This window comes from Talpa europaea, assembly GCF_964194135.1.
Source record: "Talpa europaea genome assembly, chromosome: 9".
NCBI classification, from domain to species: domain Eukaryota; kingdom Metazoa; phylum Chordata; class Mammalia; order Eulipotyphla; family Talpidae; genus Talpa; species Talpa europaea.
The window spans coordinates 100,784,049-100,807,133 of NC_140076.1; positions in this window are offsets into that span (position 1 = coordinate 100,784,049).

Here is a 23,085-nt window from a genome sequence, read left to right on the forward strand (position 1 = left end):
CTAGTTCATTACATAAACAATGCAATACAGTGAATAAGAAGTAACTTCTTAAAGGATCTGGCTTAACTTTGGAAATGAAGTACAGAATGTTCTACATTTGCTAAGAGTGTTTCTTCATATTAATCTGACTTTGAATATCTCCAGAGATAGGAATGTAGAGTTGGTGAATATGTGATACCTGATTTCAATATTAAAGTATTAAAATAAAATATTCTTTTCACTTGAACAATGTTTTTTGTGTATGTGTGTAGTTAAGTCAGGGATATAGATTTGATCTGGAATTTGTATATACATTTGGCCCTTGACTGACATCTGTTTAAACTGTGCAGGTCTAGTTAGCTGTGGATTTTTTCAGTAAATATTCAGTTGACTCTTGACTGTAATACTGTAAATGTATTTTCTCTTGCTTTATTGTAAGAATCCAATATATAATACATACACAAATATGTTAATTAACTGTTCATATTATTGATAAGGCTTTAGTTTAACAGCAGGCTTAATAGATATGTTTTGGGTGAGTCAGAAGTTGTAAGTGCATTTTCGACACCGCAGGCATCAGCATCACGAACCCCTGTGTTTTTCCATAGTCAACTATAGTTCTGATCACTTTGCTAGCACCTCACATACAGTATGTGGAGGTACTCATGTGTGTTGTGTCAACAATAATAAACACTGTCACATTCTAATTATATATATCTTATTTCTAGTGGGCACTTGGTAAATACTTTGAATGTGTTGAGTATGTTGTGAAAGCAATGAGAATTGCAAAATTTCCATCTTCATAGATTTGCCAAATTCAACCTAGGTATGTTTTTGTTTGGCTTACAGTATTAAAAAAATAACTGAGTGCCTTTAGAACAGAATGTGGTTTTTGTCTGTTATGGAACACACCTAACCTACTTCCACATTTAGATTAGTTCCTGATACCTGTAGGTCCTTGAGGTTATGACTCAAAGGGAAATGGTTGGTGTATCAGCCAGTCATAACTGTAATATCATGAGAAATTCACTAGAACTTGCTTTAGTCTTGGACTTTATTTGTTGATGACAAGAACATAACTCAAGATATAAATCCAAAGGATGGTCTTATAATACATCTGGAAATGCCAAATTAGTCTATATAGAGCAGTATATTGAAGAAAATGACTTGTCAGTGACTTCTGTGACCTAGAACACTTGGTCTCAGTTTGCTTTAAAGATGATGGTAGTGTTACTTATGATTTATATTTTCATAAAGTAGATATGTTTTATACATTCATTTCTACAACAAATGAGATGAAACATCGATTTACGAATACACCTATTTTGAACTTAGGGTGTACTTTTGTTAGTGTATGTTTGTATAGTTGTTGGAGGGTTTCTGGTAAATATTGGGGTTTTAGACTAATGTGACCCTTGCAGCTTCTAATGGTGTGTGCAGTTGAGTTAAGAGGGAGGCTGGGATATTGACTAGGAATTCTGGAACGAGAGACTTAAGGTTATGGGATGAGTTTATGAAGGATCCTGGGTAGGGTGTATTACTATTGTTGAGTCACAATGTAGGTAAAATAAAGGTGGAACTACAGCAAAGAAATCTTTGCTAGGTTCTACAAGTGAATGCTGTAAATTTCTATTTTCCCCAAACTTGTTTTCTATTTCTACTTCTATATCTAAAATTCTATTTCAACACTTTTTTATGAGCACCTAATACAAGTAATTCTGTTCAATGCTTATATATTTTACATATTATATACCTGTTGCTTATATATTTATATATTTGTATATAAATATATAACATATAAATTATATATTTTATATATTATATATTTGTTTATATATTATATATTTTATATTTATTAGTGGCCTTCAAACAGGTACTCATACCACTCATGTTTCATGTCTTCCCAAGTTTGCAGGTATCAGTCATTTTTAGAGAATTTGTTTCTATATTTCTCTACTTACAATATATGCTTCCTTCTAAGATTGCATTGTCTGCTGCTAAGGCAAAATTTTGCAGGTTCTTTTTAGCTTTTCGAGTGCAATCTCCATTCTTTTTAGAAAAGAAAAATTTATTTTTTATCCATGCTAATTTTACTAAGGTGATTCTGGAGTGTAAGACAATCTTCCAGACAGCAAATAAAGGCACAATTTGAAATACTAGTCTTGAAAAAGTCTCCTCACTGATTTATAAATCTGCATCTTATTTTATATATATGTGCATTACATTTAATGAGGTGAAAGCTTCAGTGTTTACTTTCCTCAGATCAATGTTATATCTTCAAATAAAACTAATTTTCCTGGTTCTTAGGAGAAACATTTTCATTAGCTTTGCCAAAAAACTAATCCAGAAACTTTTAGTCCATTTTTTAAAACTTTGGAACTGTGCTGCTCAGTGAAAATGATGTATTTCATTGTTTATGACCACCGAATACAAATAACCACATGGAATGGTTATAACTTCAATAATCTTCATTATTAATATTCTACAAATAGTGCACACAATTATAATATTTATTTTTTCAATTGAGATAACATTGATGTACAACACTATGTGATTTAGAAGTATAGGATTACACCCTTCAGGTGTATACTTTTTTAAGTCCCACACTTACTTGATGAACTTTCTGCTATTCCCACTGAGCTCTGGCTCACCCCAGCAATTAACAATTTTCATCCATAGATATAAGATCTGATTTTTTTAAAAAGCTCAATCTTGCTGAGATATATCTCCATAAAATTTTACTTTTATATTTGAGTATTTAAAAATGTGTGCTATATTCAATTATATATTAATACTAATAATAGGCCAGAATAAATAAAAATTTTTAAAGAATTTGTGTTTATTGAAAAATTTAAAACCTAATGCAAATTAACATTTTTAAAGCAGAGAAACATGACAAGAATTTTTAAGTGTAAAAATTTGATAAAATTGTGGAGAAATGGAATGTATGTATTTTAATGAAGATGATGACTATCAAACAGCTATTGTATTTAGAGCCATGGAGAAATCTGAGAATAATGGATGTTTTATTTTAGAATTTCTTTAAAAAAATTTAATTGAAGAAAATTTTAAAAATTTTTAACAAAATGGGGCTTCCTTGATGGCACAGGGGTTAAAGACAGCTCTATCAAGCGACTGCCAGCCACTGCAGCACAAGTTCCATCCCCAGCAGGCCAGGGAGCAACACATATGGTGCAGCAGACCTCTCCAGTCTCACCCGCTGGCCCCCTCAGCAGTGTATTTCAATAGAGCTGCCTGTTCTGCTCCCTACTTCCTCTAATGAATTCTCTCACCGCCCCCACCAACTCTGGTCTACATCCCAGTTCTTGTATGCATAAATAAATCTTAAAATTTTTTTTTTTAACAAAACGGGGGAAATTTGCACACAATATATGCAGCAAAGTCAGAATGATAAACATTGGACTTAATGCAACAGACAATTCAGTAATGCAAAACAGTTTCAAAAACTGGCCATCAACCATCATCCTGTGGGCTCTGAGGTTAAGGGGTTGGGAGCAGGAAAGGAACAAGAGTACAGGAGAGATGGGGGTAGCAAGTGGGAAGGTACTACATCAAAATGTTTAAAGTAGAAATCTATCGGGCATTGGAGTTGTATCTATCTTGCTGTCTTTTTACATAGTCCCCTGTTTTCCAAATTATTATTGTATCTGGAATTATACATTAAAATAAATTATAAAGGCAGTTTAATAGTTTTTAGACTGCATTCCTGCAAGTATTCAATTTCCTGAGAAAAGATTGCTTGGAAGCTACTACTCTATTTTAATCATGGTTTCATTTCAATTATTTTTAAAGCGCCCCAGCATGCATTATTGCAGTCGCTGTCAGTGATACTCCTCTGCAAACCCAGTGATTCTCCATCTTCACTGTGCATAAGCATCTTCAGAGAGAACTATAGAAACGTAAACTCCTACTCTACTCTTCCCCTCTGAATTATTTTTTTAAAGATTTATTTATTTATGCATACAAGAACTAGGGTACAGGCCAGAAGTGCAGGGGGTGACAGAATCACCAGAGACAGAGTAGGGAACAGAACAGGCAGATTGACCAAAACACACTGCTGAGGAGAGCAGTGGACGAGTCAGGAGAGGTCTGCTGTGCCATGTGGGTAGCTCCCTGGCCAGGGATCGAACTCATGTTGCAGTGACTGAGGACAGCTTCATAGGTTGCGTCTTAACCCCTTGTCCCAATAGGGAGGCCCCCCGCCCCCGCTCCAAATTCTGATGGGGTATTTCTGGGTGGCACCCAGGAAAGTATTTTTTTTTAATATTCATGCATACAAGACCTGGGATATAGGCCAGAGCTGTGTGGGGTAAGAGGATTCACCAGAGACAGAGTGGGGAGGAGGACAGGCAGATCTACTGAAATACACTGCTGAGGGGAGCAATGGGTGAGACAGGAGAGGTCTGTCTTCTGGGGATCGAACTCGTGCTGCAGTGGCTGCTGATTGCTTCTCAGTGCTGCGTCTCAACCCCTTGCGCCACCAGGGAGGCCCGAAAAAATATTTTTTTAAAAAGACCCTCGCATTTATTAAAAAATAAAAATGAGAAGATCCTAGGGTGAGCTGCTTTTGTTTAGGTGATCCACACCTCATCCTAAAAGGAACGCTGCTCTAGATTTACAGGAGGCTCCCAGGCTGAGGAAGAGCTAGGAAGAAGTCAAGTGAGACTGGGGAAGAAACAGGTGCAAGTTGTTATTCTGTGTCTGGTAGGATCAGATTCCAGAAACAAGTAGAAATACAACCCAAAATCCTTTCTGCCTCAGCATTTGATTCAAAAAGTAGCACGTCACTGCACTCACATTACCTGCCTAGGTATGCAGAACACTTGTCTATCTGCATGAGAGTGGCTACCCAACATAATGGGTGCTGGTATCAGATTGCTTTTTCATGACATATCACAGCTGCCTCCAAAGCAGAAGAGATGGAAGCCTGACTACCAGCTTCAATCATTTTTAGCTGATAACTTTTAAGTTAATTTGCTAAGTCCCTACAGCCTTGACTCTTTATTGGAATCATATTTTTGATTACTTACAGAAGTATAACTTAAGTTGAAATATTTAATCATTCTAGACCTCATTTCTTTTGTGAAATGAAGAGGACTAGCATCTTCGAGATCATTTTCATCTCTAAAATTCATTGTATATTTTACTAGGATCCTATTTCTGTTACAAGCTAAGTGTAAATACTTGCATGGATACAGAGAACATAAAATCACAATGTTGAGATTAAAACAATTCTGCTTCCTTGGGCAGAAAATTTTTTAATAATCAGTATATTCCTAAATTGAATGATGATGAGTAAAGCAGTGACAATTTCTGGTGAAATAAGCCTATGGAGAAGCTGTAGCCTCTCTTGAACAAATGCAATCTTTGGACCTGCTCCTAAGTTCTGCCTTATCAGACAAATCCTATGAGTGTCCTCAGTAGACATTCTGTCGTGGAGAAAGAGTGTTCAGTGGTGAGAAATTGGACTTCTACACTCTGACCTTGAAGTTTATGGCCCCAAAGTGGGGTGTATGAGTGAATGACGCTGAATTCCTAAGGAGCTTTTGAGCTAAAATAGGGCATGAAATCTCATCTCCCTCCTGATGTGACTCAGATTTCCCCTCTTTTCACCACTGGAGTATACAAAGAGAAAAGATCTTCCTATCAAAGACCAGGAGCCTGGGGGCCTCCCTAGTGGCGCAAGGGGTTAAGACGCAGCACTATACAGCTATCCACAGCCATTGCAGCATGAGTTTGATCCCCGGCCAGGGAGCTACCCACATGGCACAGCAGACCTCTCCTGTCTCATCCACTGCTCTCCTCAGCAGTGTACTTCGGTCAATCTGCCTGTTCTGCTCCCCACTCTGCCTCTGGTGAATCCTCTCATTCCCCCACACCTCTGGCCTGTACCCCAGTTCTTGTATGCATAAATAAATAAACCTTAAAAAAAAAAAAAACAGGAGCCTGGATTCCTGCCTTTTCCTCCTTTCCCTTGCTTTCCTGGCACCCACCTTGTCCACTAAACACACATTGTTTAGGTTTATGTAGACGACTGACCTTCATTGCATAGTGGGGAATCCAAGGCACAAACACTCCACAGTTGAAATTTTTTCTCAAGTGCACTTCTTATCATTTAGCTGGCTTTGCATAGTTACTAAAAGTCCCAGTTGTACATGCCAAACAGACTTGCCAGTTTTAAGTACTAAACAGTTACTTGTTGATTTTGATTTTTACTTTATTATAATTAGGTTTTTTTTCCTGGTCCCTTATTTAGGTTTTCTAAATTCCTGCTATGAGTGAGACCATCCAGTATTTTTCTTTTTTCTTTTTTTCTGGCTTATTTCGCTGAGCATGATCCCTTCCAGCTCCATCCATGTTGCTGCAAATTGCGTGAGTTTATCTTTTTTGATTGCTGAGTAATATTCCATTGTGTACATGTACCACATCTTCTTGATCCAGTCATCTATTTTTGGGCGTTCGGGTTGTTTTCATAGCTGGACTATAACCAAGATGAAAATGCATACATTGTGCAAAAATGAAAAATGATGTAAAAAATGTATAAAAGAAAAAAAAAGAAAAAAGAAAATACTTACCAGATGCTCTTCTTGGTATTCCATTTAACTTTTAGGTCTCTATAAGGATCTCACCATTGGGATGATAGTTCTATCCTCTAGGCCTTTTTTGTGCTGTTGGTAAAAGCTGATTTTTTTTTTCCTTTTTTAAATTTTTTCTACAATTTATTTGTATTTATTTATGCATGCAAGAACTGGGGTATAGGCCAGAGATACAGGGGGTGAGAGGATTCACCAGAGACAGAGTGGGGAGCAGAACAGGCAGACTGACAAAATGTATTGCTGAGGGGAGCAGCGGGTTATTTCCATATCTTCGCTGTTCTGAATAGTGCTGGACATGACAGGGGGATGTACCTATCTTTTTGAGTTAGTATTTCTATTTTCTTTGGATAAATATTCAGAAGAGGATGTGACTCAGGCTGCAGTGGCTGGCATAGCCTGATGGCGCTGAGACTTTAACCCCTGTGCCACCAGAGAAGCCCCAGATTTTTTCCTTTATTAATTTAGCTGGTATATCTCCTTTTTTCCTATGCTAGAGATGCTGCTTTTTCTATCACTCCTGTGTTACCCTTAATGATCCTGGGTAATCTGTTCTTTTTCCTTTTTCCTGACTCCTTATTTTTGTTTTTTCTATCTGTGATATTTTTCAGTCTTGCTCTTGGATTTCTCTCTCTTTTTCCTACTTACCTCCTTTGTCATTGATCTGCTGTCGTTTTCACTGTTCTAACCTAAGCTATTTTCTGCAGGTATTTAGTTATTCTAAATAACTAAATTTCTCACCCTTCTCATGCAGTTATTTTACAGCTCATCACTTCACTCATTTTCCTCCCCCATTATCAGTCATCTTAGATAAAGTGGAAATTATCTCTCAGTACATCTGACTCAAATATATTTGTAGCCTTTTCATTACCACTACCAACTTGAGAAATATTTTATCATCTTGCATTGGAATAGTATATATCAAACTGCACATTCTCTGCAACGGTTCTTAAATTCTTATTTTTCTAATTCAGGAATTATTAAAAAAAATTAATGTAAGTATATTCCAGATCATTTGAACATTCGTTTTATAGCCAAGTACTGTTACAAATTCTTAGCATTTGTAAGTTGCACATGTAATTACATAGACGCCAAAGAGAACAGGGTAGCTGAACTTATGAGTGACGTATTTGAACACAGCAGAGGCTGAATGACATTAAGGTGCTTTGTACAGATGAATGTTTTCAAGTGATTCAAATATAGAAGGCTAATGAGAGATGTGAGTCATCACTGCCAAATTAAAACAAACTGTATCAGAACAATAAATACAATGCCTAGACTATACCAAACCACATCATTAGTAACTTTAAATCAATGTCATTAATTAAATTGAAATTAATTTGAGTGACTGTATTAACTAATTTTTGGATAGCATTCTGATGAATTTATACATTTGAAATACATTTTTAGTTTTATTAGAGTTATATGCATAAGAGATTTGCAACTATTTTTCTATTTGTGGATATTTCCATAACATGATAACAAAGGCTATTTGCCAGGCTTCAGTTTCCAGTTAAGATGGAGTTAACAGGACTACATTTTCCCTCCTGCCTGAAAGAACTTAAATAGTGAGCAAAATATGTGGAACAATAATTTCAAGGTATTAAGCATCAGGCAATGCAGGATACTGTTCTCTGAGTGATGGAAAAGCAGAGCAGTGAGCCCCAGGCAATCATAACATCTGTGAGTAGTGGCAATTTGTGTCTTGCTTTCTATTCCTCGTACCATTTTGTTTTAAGTAATTTCCTGTTCAGACAGAACCTGAACAAATCTGGATATAATAGGAATAATGTGAAAATTGAGACTTCAAGTAAGTCTCCATCCCCATAGACAATTGTTTTTATTGTTCATATATCCAAAATAGAGATCATGAATAGTCCTACATTTGTAGCTCTGTGTTTCCTTTTTTAATTTAAAATTTAAAAATTGAGGAATTACTGACATTTAACATTGTATTTGATTGAGGTTACAACATATTTATCTATTATCTGTCTATGTATGTATGTATATATGTATGTATGTATGTATCTATCATCTGTCTGATCACCTAATAAGTCTAATTAACATCTGTCACCATCATAGCTACAAACTTTTTCTTGTGATGAGATCCTCTAAGATGTACTGTCTTAGCAACCTCCAAATATGCAACACAGTATTAATTACAATCACCATTCTGTACATCACAGTCCATGATATTTATTCAAAAAACTGGAGGTTTATACTTTTTGATCCCCTTTATGCATTTTCCGGGTTCCTCATCTCCTACTCCGGCAACCACCAGTCTGTTCTCTCATTTTTTTTTTGATTCCACATATAAATGAGTTCTATGGTATTTGTCTTTGTCTGTCTGACATATTTCAATTAGCATAATGCTGCTATGGTCCACCTGTGTTTTTGCAAATGGCAAGATTTTATTCTTTCTTATAGCTGAGCAATATTCATATTTTCTTTATCCATTCATCCATTAATGGACACTTAGGTTATTTCCATATCTTGGCTATTCTGAATAGTGCTGGACCTGACAGGGGGATGTACCTATCTTTTTGAGTTAGTATTTCTATTTTCTTTGGATAAGTATTCAGAAGAGGAATTGTTGGGTCATGTAGTAATTCCGTTTTTAATTTTTTGAAGAGTCTCCATATTATGTTCCATAGTGATCACACTAATTTACATACCCATGACAGTGCACAAGAGTTTCCTTTTCTTTACACACTTGCCAACACTTGTTATTTCTTGATTTTAATACTATCCATTAAAAATCACTCTATTACATACATTATATTACATTGTAATTATCTAATACTCAATGATCTGTAAAGTCTGATACTCTGAACCCTAGTTGATGTTATTAAGGTAAATCTAACAGCAGGGATGACAAGCAACAAGCAAATTTCCCATTAAGAGAAGGATGGCCTTCCTGGTGGCCTAGGGCTTAAGTCTTAGCACTACCACCAGGCAGCTTGAGTTCCATCCCTGGCCAGGGGACCTCTCCCCTCTCATCCGCTGCTCGCCTCAACAGTGTACTTCAGTAGGTCTGCCTGTTCTGCTCCCCACTGGCTCTGGTAAATTCTCTCACCCCCCACACCTCTGGCCTGCATTCCTGTTCTTCTAGGCATGAATAATAAATAAACATATCTTTAAAAAAGGGGGGGGTTAAGGGCCTCCCCGGTGGTGCAGCGGTTGAGCGCTGGGTTGCGAAGCTGCCCGCAGCCTCTGCAGCGCCGGTTCGATCCCCGGCTGCTCCCCGGCCACTGGGGGAGGGTCCCACATGGTGCGCAGACCTCTCCTGCCGCCCGCTGCTCCCCTCAGCAGTGTACTTTGGTCCTTCTGCCTGCTCTGCTCCCCGCTCTGGCTCTGGTGAATTCTCTCACCCTCCTGTGCTTCTGACTGTACCCAATGCTTGTATAAATAAATAAAAATAAATAAAAATTAAAAAAGGGGGGGTTAAAGACAGCGCTATCAATCTATTGCCAGGCACTGCAGCATGAGTTTGATCCCCAGCCAACCAGGGAGCAACCCACATGGTGCAGCGGACCTCTCCTGTCTTGCCCGCTGCTCCCCTCAGCAGTGTGTTTCAGTGGATCTGCCTGTTCTGCTCCCCACTCTCTCTCTGGTGAGTCCACTCACCCCCCACACCTCTGACTTTTTATATCCTGATTCTTGTATGCATAAATAAATAAATCCTGAGAGAGAGAGAGAACGCGCTTCTTTCATGGGGGGTCAGTCTTAGAGACATGTGAAAGACATATTCTATTTTCTTTAATCCCATGTGGCTACTAAAGCAGAGTCTGAGCCTTTAGCCCTAAGCAGGATATTTTGATAGAGTAAGTGTATTTTCTCCCCACAAAGCAAAGTGCTAGTTCTGTGACTAAACCAAATGAGGGGTTGTGTGTGTCAGATAACTAACAGGGATTAGAGAATCAGAGAAGCAGGCTGGGGTGGCCTGGGGGATGTGGGGGTTCTGAGCTGTGGTAATGACTGAGGGAAAGTAAACAATAAGCATGCTTACTTTTTCATGAAACATTAAGTTTGGGGAAAACTATGATGTATAAAAAATATAAAAATAGTCACCCAAAATTCAGCCACCTTTGGGACTCATATATTTTTTAAAGATTTGTTTATTTATGCATACAAGAACTCGGGTACAGGCCAGAAGTGTGGGGGCGGGGAGAGTGAGAGGATTCACCAGAGACAGAGTGGGAAACATAACAGGCAGATTGACCGAAGTACACTGCTGAGGGGAGCAGTGGGCGAGTCAGGAACGGTCTGCTGCGCCATGTGGGTTGCTCCCTGGCCAGGGATCGAACTCATGCTGTAGTGGCTGCGGTAGCTTCATAGGTTGCCTCTCAACCCCTTGCGCCACCAGGGAGGCCCTGGGACTCATATTTTTATATGAGTATAAAATAGAGATGAATAAATCAACCTTGGGATCATACTCCACACAGTTATGTCTACATTTTTTCTTCTTTATAGATGGGGAAATGTCATAAATGTCATTTACACTTATATAAGTATAAATTCTTCAAAAGTACTGTTTACTAAAACAACAATCCAAAATAGAAGCAGAATTCGCTGGGCAAGACCAATGTGACATCTAGGCCACGAGACTAATTCCTTTGGGGTAAGCAGGGCGAGGAGAGGCCGCAGAGCAGCAGAGAAGGCTGCATTGTCCTACATTGGACACCTAGTTCCCCAGGCCACACCCCATGATGCCGTGGGAAACCAGAGCCACTCCTTGAAAGGAGACTTTGTGCCCTTGTCTGAGCTCTGGGTTCGCTCCTCCCTGAAAGCTGGAGACCTTGGACAAAGATACAGCTCCTCAGGGAAGGAAAGAGAACAGGGAGTATGCTGAAAAGAAAAGAGGAAGGTGAGATTGAGGGAGAAGAGAAGTAAAGAAAGAACAAACTCAGCAGAAGCACTGAAATATGCCCTGAATAATTTTTATTTTCTTGTTTTTTCTAAGAAAAGCTGCCGGCTGGAGAATCTTGAGTATACTTAACTGGGATTCAAGGATCCTAGAGGATTTTGCTAGATCTGATTTTGTTATGGAGTTTCCTATAAAAACGTGAGCAGTAAACATCATTTTTGTAAATGGAAAGCAGCATAATGTCACTGACATAACTTCAGTTAAAGATTATCATGTCCATAGCCAACTCTGCCTTCTTTATAAAGGAACAAGCTTATATTTTCAGCTATCTTCACATTTTCATCTTATTATTACACTTAAAAAATGCTGAATTATTGTTATAAAAATGTACACCAGAAACTATGATAATAGAAAAGATTATACTGGCTAGTCCTTGGTAAACTGCTAACTGATAAAATCTTAAGGTATTGGGCCTCCCTGGTGGCACAAGGGGTTAAGACGCAACCTATGAAGCTGTCCGCAGCCACTGAAACACAAGTTTGATCCCCGGCCAGGGAGCTACCCACATGGCACAGCAGACCTCTCCTGTCTCACCTGCTGCTCCCCTCAGCAGTGTATTTCAATAGATCTGCCTATTCTGCTCCCCACTCTGTCTCTGGTGAATCCTCTCACCACTCCCTGCACCTCTGGTCTTTACCCCAGTTCTTGTATGCATAAATAAATAAATCTTAAAAAAAAAAATCTCAAGGTATTAACCCTCCAAGGGTGGTCTGTGTTTTTATCAGATATTCTAAAAAATAACCCCCCCAAAACCTAAAAAAGCAAATGCTATCATGAATTTATGTCTTTTCCATTATACTGTTTGACTGATTACTAAGACTGATCTCACCGCTCATTTTACAATAGCATTTATGTAATATAAAAATTTTGATCACTTATTTTTATTCACACCTTGCCTCATTTCCCCATGTCAAAAACAGTTGAGATGACTTATAATAAACATGGACCATAAAGGGGTGAGCTACCAACAAGAAATAAAAATCAGGCTCATAGAAATGAAAATGAGGGTCAAAGTGATGTGCAGGCATAAAAGCAGAACACAAATGAGCCACTAGAATTGAATTTCAAGTTTGATCTAGGATTCCTGATCAAAGTGAAAAGGGAGACATGATATGTTACTGGTAATCCCTCCTTCTCCCATTAGCTCCTGAAAGCCCAGTATTTTCTTAAGGGAAGTAAATAACATTTTCTAACATAAACCCTTAGAAGAAACTTCTTCCATGGGGCTATAAGCATTTATTGTCACCACTGCAACTGCCTACCTTTGCATAATAAAAGACACAAGCCAAAAAGGACATATATTTTAACTAAATTAAAATTGAATGCTTAACTTTATGTTGGGCAGAGAAGGAAACTCTAGATGTAGCTGACTTGAGAGAGCTGTGAATTTGTTTACCAATTTATATCTCTGAAGCTAATAACTAGGGATTTGAGAATCCTCATTTGTGTGCTTTGGAAATATCATGCAATCACCTGATAGAGTTGCGTCATTTTTAGGTTCCTATGAAAATAGTTGAAGTGATGTTCACTTGAAAATTCTATTTTCTAAACTTTGGTTCATGTGTCATTTTATTGCATGTTTGAGTTGTCCTCTACATGATTAAATACCTTCCTTTAATGGGTCATTGGGGAAATAATGCTAGTCTCTAAGGAAAAGTTTTACTCAGCATGTTTATCATTGCCCTGGATGAAGAGAGAAGATATTGATAAAAATTATGACAGACACAAAGTTGGCAGGGTTAACTCAAACAATAGAATCTGTGTCTCATTCTCTCTTGGGTCCTTTAAATAATCCAAGTTGTCTCAAACAAGTGCAAATCCAACCAAAAGCATTTATCTGTGGGATGTTAGCAGACCACTTTCTTTTTCAGTGAGTCAATACAGATTATTTCTTTTTTAGTGAGTCAATACAGATTATTTACCTTAGAAATGATTTTTAAAAATTTATTTATTTAGTTAGTTTTTTAAGATTTATTTATTTATTTATTTATACAAGCACTGGGTACAGTCAGAAGCGCGGGAGGGTGAGAGAATTCACCTGAGCCAGAGAGGGGAGCAGAGCAGGCAGAAGGACCGAAGTACACTGCTGAGGGGAGCAGCGGGCGGCAGGAGAGGTCTGCACGCCATGTGGGACCCTCCTCCGGTGGCCGGGAGCAACTGGGGATCGAACCCGTGCTGCAGAGGATGCAAGCAGCTTCGCAACCCAGCGCTCAACCACTGCACCACCGGGGAGGCCCTAAAATTTATTTTTTACACTTGATCTTAGCCAAAAGGCCAAGAAGCGATAAACTTATTTTTTAATTTATTACATCCTTGTTCATTTTTGTACAATATTTGACTTCTCCTTTCAGATGTAGTCTCCGTAATTCTCCCACCACCACAGCACCCCTTGCACCATCCCCATAGTCCCTTGTGTTCTTCCTTCCCCTGCTTTGATCCCCCTCCCTCCTCCTCCTCTCTTGCTATATGTCTCAGATCTATGGTTTGCCTGCAAGTTTTGCCAGACCACTTCTTGTTCTGAGTTTCTGTTCCTTGCTCCCTCTGGGACTGCTGGTCCAGTCCCCCTCACCCCAAGATTGCTCCAGGTCTTCTTGCTTATTGACCTATTTGGACCCACTTCTCCAGTGAGGTCCTTGGCACCGTTTCCTGGAGATGATCTGGTGTTCCGTTTGGCTCTGTGCCCTGAAGCTCTGTGGAAAGGGTGCTCCTGCCTTCCGCTGCTTCAGGGACCCTGACCTAGCCTGACCCATCCTGACCCAGATTGTCTTATTGCTTCATGGTTTGTGAGTGTGTGGGGTGTGATCAGTGTTTATCTCCTCTTTGTGTTGTCTGGAGTCAAGGAGTGAGCAAATCTAAGCGTTACTCTGAGTTGTTTAACACAAAGAAAAGTTCAGTGGTATATTCATTCATTCATTCATTCATTCATCATTTAACCATCATTCATTCATTCATTCTTATTTATTGTATGCCAGACACTAAGGACACCAGGGTAAAATGACACTGTCCATCTTTACTGTTTTAATTTAATGGCAAGGAGGAAGTTATTATAAGGTAGTATTTTGTGTGTGTGTGTATGTGTTTTTATATCATTTAACTACATAGTGGACACACAGTTTATTGAACCTTTAGGCAAAAGTGTTATGACAAAGATGGTGTGTCCGTAAGAGCAGTTATTAATTTGACCTAGCACAGTGTTCCTCAGCCAGGGGTGATTTTATGACCTCTTTCCCCTAGAGACTTTTAGCAACGTCTGGAGACATTTTTAAACGTCACAACCGGGATGGAGATGGCGCTACACAGTGCTTAGAAGTCAGGGATGGAGCTAAATATCCTACAATGGATATGGCAGTCTCAACAAAGAATTATTGAGCCTAAAATGTCAATAGTATGAAGACTGAGAATCACAGGTTTAATGTTTGTATGAATCCACATGTTTCTGAAAAACTTCCTTTAACCTGGTATTTATCATTATTAATAGGTGACATTTATTGAATTCTTACTAAATGCAGGGCATTATGCTAAACAACTTAAAAGAATCATTTTATTTGATCATTATAGATTCCATGGGGGGGTCTTCCCCGGTGGCGCAGCGGTTGAGCTCTGGGTTGCAGAGCTGCGCAGCCTCTGCAGCACCGGTTCAATCGGTTCGATCCCCGGCTGCTCCCCTGCCTCCGGAGGAGGGTCCCACATGGTGCGCAGACCTCCCCTGCCGCCCGCTGCTCCCCTCAACAGTGTACCTCGGTCCCTCTGCCTGCTCTGCTCCCAGCTCTGGCTCTGGTGAATTCTCTTACCCTCCCACGCTTCTGACTGTACCCAGTGCATGTATAAACAAAACAAACAAACAAATAAATAAATAAAACATGCCTCTATTAAAAAAAAAATTCCATAGGGTGGGTATTATTATTTGCTCTATATTACAAATGGAGAAACAGACTTACTAGAGTTGAGAAACCACCTCAAGGCCTTGTTAATAAGTGGGAGAAAAGGAAGTTGAACCCAGGAAGTCATTACCCTTCATCAGCACAATTAGCATCTCTAGCTAAGAGGTTAGGCCGTTCCCTCAGCTGTTTCTTAGCTCATCAGATGTTGCTTTAGTCATGGACTAAACTAGCTGGGTCCTCTGCTGGTTACAGGTTTTTGTTGGAAACTGTAGGGGAAAGAAAGTATTGCAGAATTCAACCCAAATTTGGGGAAAGAAAATTTACATTACATTAAAACATCCCCATCTACTATGTGATTCATGGTTCTCTGCACACATGTGTGTGCAGCTGGCACGTTAATCTGTCAATTAAAGAAAATCAACCAAAACTGTTAGTCATATCTAATTCAGCTAGGATTGTGTTGACACAGAGGAAGCCACTATAAAAAGCAGAATCAAGCTAATAGGCTCTGATGTACTCAACTTTCATTATCTTACATTTGCATTTTAGTTTTTATTATTTTATACTTTTGCTTTACTAAGAGCTTCTGGAGAGTTTTCTTTTTCTGTTTATTTCTGTATATTTTTTACATCATCGTTCATTTTTGTACAGTTTGCTTTGTCGCCTCAGGTATAGTCCCCATAAAATTCCCACCACCAAGTCACCCAAGGTGATGACCTCCTGGGGTCAACTTCCTTTTCTCCCCCTTATTAGTCACGGGTGAACCATCACCATAGCTCAGGTGCTCTCCCCACCCCATTTTAATCCCTCTCCCTCCTCCTTCCCTGCAGAATGTCTCTGATTTATAGTTGCCTGCTAGTTTTGTCTCCCTCCTGACCCCTTATTTAGTTCCCCTATATTCTTCCTATAAGGGAAACCGTCTGATATTTTTCTTTTTCCTTCTGACTTATTTCACTGAAAATTTTAGGATGGGATTGCACTTTTTGTCAGTTTGGCGTTTTTTCCAAAGGTAAAGCAGCAGCACACCAGCCATCCATACCTTTACTTGCATTACAATGCCTGAGCACTCCAAGACTGTAATTTGATCTGGTTCCCTAACCCTATAATCTACCTGATGGAAGGTAACGGAACACCATGTCTGCCCATAAGATAGGGCAGAATTCTTCTGTCTTCTCACCTGAGTACAACAGGCTTGTGCCACCCAGAAGAATGAAAACGTAACTCAGAATATGTGGGGTCCTTATCGCCCAAGCAGATATCCTTATGAAGAAGAGGAAGTATGGGCCCCACAAATTGCAGGTTAGTGTGGGATGAGTGCTGTTTTGGGTCTAATAAGTTTCTGAAATGACTTACTCTGAGAATACATAGATTAGGGTGTTTCATGTTGAGGTTCTGAGTCATATGTGGGTATAGGCATCTTGAACAAGCTGTAGGCATTTTTAGAAAGAGTAACTTCCTCGAATTTGTATCTGTTAAGCAGACAGTAAAAACACCTGCTAGTAGGTTAAATAGCAAGGATGTTGATTTGTCCTTTTATTTTCTCTGTAGTGTCAGCTGTTACAGTCTGAAGGGCAGATTGCAGGTGAAGATTTTTTTTTGTGGGTAAACATCTTGTTTCCTGCTTACTATCAAGACTAGCGTATTACCTTTCTCCCATATAATCCAATAGGTTTCACAGATAGTATTTCATTAATCATCTCTGAATTCTGAGGGATGGCTCAAGTTTTTTTTTCCTCTCTCTCTCTTGTTCCTTAAATGTTACAGGAAGGCTAGCTACCTTAAACTGAGTGATAAAGGCAACGACCGTGAATATTGACTTTGCTGGCCTAGGCCCCTAACTGACTGCCTTCAAAGCTCTCTCCCACTTCATCTGCATAATAGCCCTTTTATTCATTTATTCCCATTTTACAGAGGAAGACATGAAATTTACATTAAGTAATACAGTGTTGGTTAAATTGCACAGCTAAACTGGGATTTGAATGATGATACACATGACCAGCCATTCTCCAGCATCAGGGTCTTTTGGGTTCAGAGCTCAGTAGAAGACTGGAGAGCGTAGAGATGATAGATCAGGAGCGAAAGGATAGTGTAAGGGTAAAGGAGTGGAAATTTCCTCCCAGAGACTGATTGGATATCAATTTGCTTCTATGTTTTCTCATCCAGGTCCTACTTCTATGTTTTACAATAATTCTAAAAGTGACAAACTGCTCTAGAAAAACTGATGTCACTTTGCAGATGAATGATACAATATTTTGTAAATTTATTTTTTTAATTTATTTTTATTTATGCATAGAAGAACTGGGGTGCAGGCCAGAGGTACAGAGGGTGGTGGTGGTGAGAGGACTCACCAGAGACAAAGCGGGGAGCAGAACAGGTGGATTTACTGAGGGGAGCAGCGGGCCAGACAGGAGAGGTCTGCTGCGCCATGTGGGTCAGCTCCCTAGTCAGTGATGGAACTCATAAGCTGCATGGCTGGCGATAGCTGAATAGTACTAAGACTTTAACCGCTGCCATCAGGGAGGCCCTACATTTCATTTTTAAGTGTTCACACTTAAAATACTTTTCTGTTGTTCCTGCTCTCAGGCTTCTTTTAAGTAGAATTTCCTATGCTGCACTTTTCCTATTAAAGGGCAAGAAGACGTATAATTAAGAGGCTTAATTGCTACTAGTGTAAAAGTCATCTGATTAGAGATGTAATATGTTGAGTTAGTTCTACCCAAAGTTCTATATGTTTTTTAGAAGGGTTACTCATAATTCTTAAGCTTGGTAGTCTTTTCTCAGACCATAAACCTTTAGAGGGAAATAGGAATGTAGATTGGTCTTGAATGTTTTCCAATACGTCATTGCTATTACCTGTTTTTTGGTTCAGCTATCGTATCTGCAAAAATTTTATCTGATTCATCTGCAAAGAAGGTTCTACAGTCAGTAGGCAGATAAGTCCATACTTCACTGTAACATATAGAGTTAGCTAATGTTTATTGAGCACTCAATTTTCTAACCTTGTGCCTTATAAGGCTAGGTACTTTATATCATTATGCCATTTATCCTCATAACCCAGAAGGTAGGTATTAATGTGATTCCATTTTTTTTAAAGAACATTTTATTCTTTTTTTTTTAAGATTTATTTATTTATTTATACAAGCACTGGGTACAGTCAGAAGCGTGGGACGGTGAGAGAATCCACCAGATCCAGAGCAGGGAGCAGAACAGGCAGACTGACGAAGTACACTGCTGAGGGGAGCAGCGGGTGGCAAGAGAGGTCTGCGCGCCATGTGGGACCCTCGCCTGGCGGCCGGGAATCGAACCTGCGCTGCAGAGGTCGCTGGCAGCCTCGCAACCCAGTGCTCAACCACTGCACCACCGGGGAGGCCCAGGGTGATTCCATTTTAATAGATGAAAAAACTGAGGTCTAGAAATGTTTGGAAATTGGCTGCAGTCTTGCAGTTAATGACAGAGCCTAGACTCTATCATAGGTCTGATTTCAGTCAGTATTTTCAATTTTGCTTAAATGGTATCTGGACTTTCAATTGAGAGTGAAATGTATGAGGACATTTCATCTTCTTTGTTTCTCTGCTAAAGATAAGCGTGCTCTGTTTTTCAACCTTGACCCAGACTTCTAGTTTTAAAAAAATACTCCTAAGCCTTATTTACTATAAGAGGAAGATTGTGGAATCAGGAAGCACAGGGTCATGTCGCAACACTACGAATGCCTCAGCCTTGTGTTATAAACTCACCATTATTTTTCTAGTATGAAATCTTGGAAACTTCCTTTTGTGTGCTCTTTGCTCTAACCACACTGGATTATTCATCTCTAGCCAGACAGACTTCACCATTTTATGTAACAGAGTTGTTAAGGATTTAATACATGAAGGCACCCTTCCTTCCTTAGATTTGGGGAAATTTAAAGAATTCCCCAATCTAGTGAGGATGGCAGTCATTGACTCAGATGCCTTTATGACAGATCTTAGTGTGAGAAGTACCCCCAAAGACAGGTACAGATAACTTTTTCTGGGAACACAGAAGAGGGAATGACTAAATCTGACAAGGTAACATTTGAGCTGGCTTTAGGCCAAGAAAATTTTGACAGATCGAGATGGTGGTAGATAGCACGTCCTAGGCAGGGTAGGTCATCTCAAAGTTGTGGCATCCTATAAATGTGATAAAGGGCACAGCATGCCAAGGAAGAGATTGCATGGCATGGAAGAGGACAAGTATAATATCAGACATGGTTGAAGACAAGCTTTCCAGATGAAAGGAGACAGATGGCTGAGCACCTCAAAGTCCTGAAAAGTAATGGGCATTTTTTCCCATTAGGCATGAATACTATTAAAATCCCCCCTTATTGTTAACCAGTTGTCCTAATATCATTTATCGACCCACTTTCTGTTGTGTTTAAAAATTGCTTTCCATATTTCAAACTTTCTGTATGGTTGTAGGGTAAGAAAAAAGTATCAGGCTTTTCTGCCCTCCCATCAATAGGATAGATGAGGGAACCCTGTGGTCCTGGATGCATGCCTGATGGTGGGCACCAGAAGAGGGTACACCTGGGCTGAGAGACTGAGTTTATAAGGGCGGCGTCATGGGGATGCCAGCAGCAGCCAAGAACTAACGGAAGCCGAGAGAATGCCAGAGAGCCCAGATAGATAGAATGAGGATTTGCTGGGGGCTGGGAGGAATGCCAGCCTCCCGGCCCCCCAGCACCCCTGCCTACCATATGCCTGGTGAACCCCAATAAAAGACCTGCAAAAACCACTAGGACTCTGACGCCTCCTTTACCCGGTCTGCTGGATCAGAAAACCTGCAAACTGCCCAATCCTGCCTCTACAATGGTTATTTCAGAACCAATATTTTCCTGTTTTCCAATTTCATCGCCATGTATCTCAGAATATAGAAATACTATCGTAGCCTATACTCTAGGTAACCGCTATCTCGTTACAGAAACAACTTTTAATTACAGCTAATATCAGTGTCCCAAAAGCTAACATATGGGCTTTTAATTTGCCTTCTCACCAACTAATTCCTTTTATAAATCTATTTATCACTGACATACTATGCTTAGTAACAAAAGGTAAGGGCCTTCTCTGAAGTTTTTACATGGAAATTAGTGTTCACATTAGAATTTTTTCTCCACTGTGGAGTTCTTCAATCACCCACAAAGACTAGCAGAAAAGGTGCTCTACTAAACAGCAGCTAATAACCATAGGCTTGGGCCTTATAATTTCAATCACTGGGCATTAATATCTATGTCTTTGCTGATTATTCTCATTTTCACTCAATACTTATTCACCACTTATTAGGCACTGTACCAGAATTTATTCATTGATTCATGTGATTTCCTTTTTAGAAACTTTCTGTGACTCCCATTATTGAAGGATATAGTAGGAGGCAAGGTGGGGGGGTTCAGCAGACTTGACAATAACCCAATCCCACAGATCAGCTGTAGGCAGTAGACACATTAGGATACAAAATCTAACCTTTCAATAGTGGCTGGATTCCTTGAATTACAGACTTGAGTGCAACCTATAGATTAAAACACAAGGGAAAGTTGTGTGACTTGTGCCTGCTACAGAGGTTCAGGGAAAGGAATGATGTTCCTCATCTGAGGAAGAGCAGTATGCGAGACAGGAGAGGTCTGCTGCGCCATGTGGGTTGCTTTCTGGCTGGGGATTGCTTCAGAGTGTGGTGCTTAACCTCTTGCACCACCAGGAAGGCCCAGGTTAAAGATGCTTTAAGATTGAAAATCACTTTAGAGAAATGCTTAAAGGTCATAGAGACAAAAGTGGAAACATCAGGATACATTATTTATTTTTAAAGATTTATTTATTTATGCATACAAGAACTGGGGTACAGGCCAGAGATGTGGGGTGGTGGTGGTGAGAGGATTCACTAGAGACAGAGTGGGGAACAGAACAGGCAGACTGATTGAAATACACTGCTGAGGGGAGCAGCTGGCGAGTTCAGGAGAGGTCTGCTGCGCCATGTGGGTCACCTCCCTGGCTGGGGATCAAATTCGTGCTGCAGTGGCTGCAGATAGCTTCATAGGTTGTGTCTTTAACCCTTGTGCCACCCGGGAGGCCCCAGGATAGATTATTTAGGAAGTGGAGCCAATTCATGTGGAGTGATTAGATGTAGGTGTAAGTTAAGGTGACACATGACTTGGAGTTGGCTTGAGCAACAACTGGGTGAAAAAGTGTTGTATGTACTGAGGTGGTGAAGTCTGGAGGAGGAAGAGGCTTAGGGGTTGAAATCAGTTGAGTCAAGTTGGTAAATCAGTGATCCTGTCCATTTTATTTTTAGTTCATGAAGATAAGTGGGTAATGCTTAGGTTAATGATGCTTTAAGATTGAAAATCACTTTAGAGAAATTCTTAAAGGTCAATGATGTAAAGTCCATCAGGAAAATCTGACTAGGGAAACAGCCCCAGAAAGCCACCTTGCACACAAATAATGCATGTTAGATTATAATTATGTCTGCACAATGGTGAATATTTTCTCTTAAGAGGAGATGGGCGACAGAGTTGCAAGGGCATGAGAGAAAGGACTCCCTGTGGAGCCGCCATTTCTCCTGCCCTGGTCTCTGAGTCTCTCACAGAGTTTCGGAGGCTCGGAGCTGTGCTGGGATAGAGCTTCCAGAGATGCACAACCTCTGTGGTACATAAGAGCCACAATGACAAGGGCTCAGGGGGAAATTTGCTATTTTCAGTGGGAAAAAAAGTGACTCTTACTAATTATGATGACCGTGTGCTTCGGTTCTGGATTTGCTGCACCTTTCTTTATAGCCGAAGAAATAAGGACGTTTTAGTTCATCTGTGAGACAGATAGGAAGAGGATCATTTTTTTTAATATTCTTTTTTTTGAAGATTTATTTATTTATAAAAGAACTGGGGTACAGGTCAGAGGTGTGGGGAGGGTGATCATTTTAAGAAGTGCAATCTCTTTGAAAAGTCAAAGTCTTGAATTCAGCACATCAGATATGTTTGTATATAAACTTTGGCATTAATCGAGGTGGGGGGAGAGAGAGAGAGAGAGAGAGAGAGAGAGAGAGAGAGAGAGAGAGAGAGAGAAGGGAAGAGAAGAGAAGAGAAGAGAAGAGAAGAGAAGAGAAGAGAAGAGAAGAGAAGAGAAGAGAAGAGAAGAGAAGAGAAGAGAAGAGAAGAGAAGAGAAGAGAAGAGAAGAGAAGAGAAGAGAAGAGAAGAGAAGGGTTCAGATCCCTGGCGCTAACCTAGGGACTTTGTAGTATCTCCTCTCTGCTATTTTGTTTTTTAATCATTGGGGACAATCAGCTTGTCTTCCAAAAAATCAAGTAATCAAATAACTCGTATTATTTCAATATTTTTAAAAGCTTAAAATTCTATTTATGCTTTTATTTCCTTTTCCCATCGGTATCTAGTATAACTGTCTCATTGAGTAATTCTCCCTCCACCTCCAACGGAGGTAATGGTTGACAACACTGTATATACTTTCAGGGTGTAGGTCATAGGTCATATCTCTTTAAATGTATATTACCCCACCACGTCCAGCACCAAAAATACCAATAATCTGCCACCCCAGTGCATTGGACTCTCTTCAGCTTTTCTCCCACCAACAAACCAACCTCTGGTAGCCTCATTTTTTGCAGCCCAATTCCAAGAGTTTGTTTTTTTTTGGTTTTGTCTGTTCCTTGCTTTGTTTCTTTTTATTCCTC